Genomic DNA, 1,556 nt, shown 5'->3' on the forward strand with positions numbered 1-1,556 from the left:
CTCCAAGTGCGCTCTTTCTCTGTTCTTTGTGTAACACGCTTGGTGGTGGCAGCATAGGGTTCAAGGACAAGGCAAAGTTTGTACCTTGGGGAATTTTTTTAACCTAAGCTGGTAAGAATAAGCTTAGAGGGTCTTTCATGCAGGTCCCCACATCAGTACCTTAGAGTTCAGAGTGGGGAAGGAACCTTGACAGGCACCCTTGAAAACTGTACCTGTGATGTCTAATAATCCATGTAACAAAGCTTCTCCTGAATTATGGTCTCTTGTGTCTTGACAGATGGAGCCTGTGACTGGAATAGAGAAGGAAAACCAGTCCAGGATACAGGAATTTATCCTTCTGGGCTTCCCCGGTAGTCAATATTTGCAGATCTCTCTTTTTGTGGTGTTTACCATGATGTATGTCCTGACAGTTGCAGGAAATGTTGCCATCCTAGTCCTAGTGAGGGCCAGCCATCAACTCCGCACCCCCATGTACTTCTTCCTTTGCAACCTCTCCTTGCTGGGGATATGATACACCACAGCTTGTGTTCCCAAGACCATTGAGATTTTCCTGTGGAAAAGCAGAACCATCCCCTTTAGTAGCTGCATCCTGTAGATATACTTCATTTTCTCTTTGCGGGGCACAGAATATTTCCTCTTCTCTGCCATGGCCTATGACTGCTATCTGGCTATTTGCTACCCATTGCACTATAGCACCATCATGAACAGCATCTTGTCTGCTCAGCTGGCCCTTGGCTCCTGGGTGTGTAGTTTCCTGGCTATTTCTATCCCAGAATCTCTGAGAGTTAGATTGTCCTTCTGTGGCACTAATGTCATTACTCGTTTCTTCTGCAGCATAGATTCCTTCATCGTTCTCTCCTGCACAGACACCTATGTGATTGAGATGGCAGCTCTTATCATCTCGATCATCGTCATCCTGGGACTATGTTCAATAACTCTGGTCTCCTACATTTACACCCTCTCCACCATACTGAGAATCCTGTCAGCCCAAGGCCAGCAAAAGGCCTTTTCCACTTGCTCTGCCCATCTCACTCTTGTGATTATATGGTACAGCTCCACCATCTTCCTGTATGTCAGGCCTTCCAGACAGAATGCCTTGGACATGAACAAGACTGTCAACAGTTTGAACACCATTGTAACTCCACTGTTCAACCTCTTCATTGACAGTCTGAGAAACAAAGAGGTGAAGGAGGCTTTATGGAAGGTATTCAGTGGGCCATGAAGTTGTTTTTGAATGGCTTAGATGTTACTGGGTCTGATTCTCAGCCTTTGCTCATGTTCCCTTTGGTAGTAACTGTCCTTGTTGTTGTTCTTTTAATCCTGGTTCCAATTTTACATTTACAACTTTGGTATTTGGGTAAAATGTTCAGAAGTGCCTAAGGGCCAGATTTGCAAAGGAATTTAGGCACCTAAAGATTCAGATAGGCCCCTAAATACCATTAAAGATCTAACTTCTAGGAGCCTAATTTTTATTGAAAATCTACTGGACGTGAGCTCCTAAGGGGCATATTTTCGAAGATATTTAGGTGTCTAAAGATGCAGATAGTTGTTTAGTG

At 44.2% G+C, this 1,556-nt stretch overlaps 1 pseudogene; it reads left to right on the forward strand.

Annotated features, from left to right (window-relative positions):
* Nucleotides 1-277: 277 nt before the first annotated feature.
* On the forward strand, nt 278-1,222 carry LOC144274864 (olfactory receptor 6F1-like; annotated as a pseudogene).
* The last annotated feature ends 334 nt before the right edge of the window (nt 1,223-1,556 follow it).

This window comes from Eretmochelys imbricata, chromosome 14 (genome assembly GCF_965152235.1).
Source record: "Eretmochelys imbricata isolate rEreImb1 chromosome 14, rEreImb1.hap1, whole genome shotgun sequence".
NCBI lineage: Eukaryota > Metazoa > Chordata > Testudines > Cheloniidae > Eretmochelys > Eretmochelys imbricata.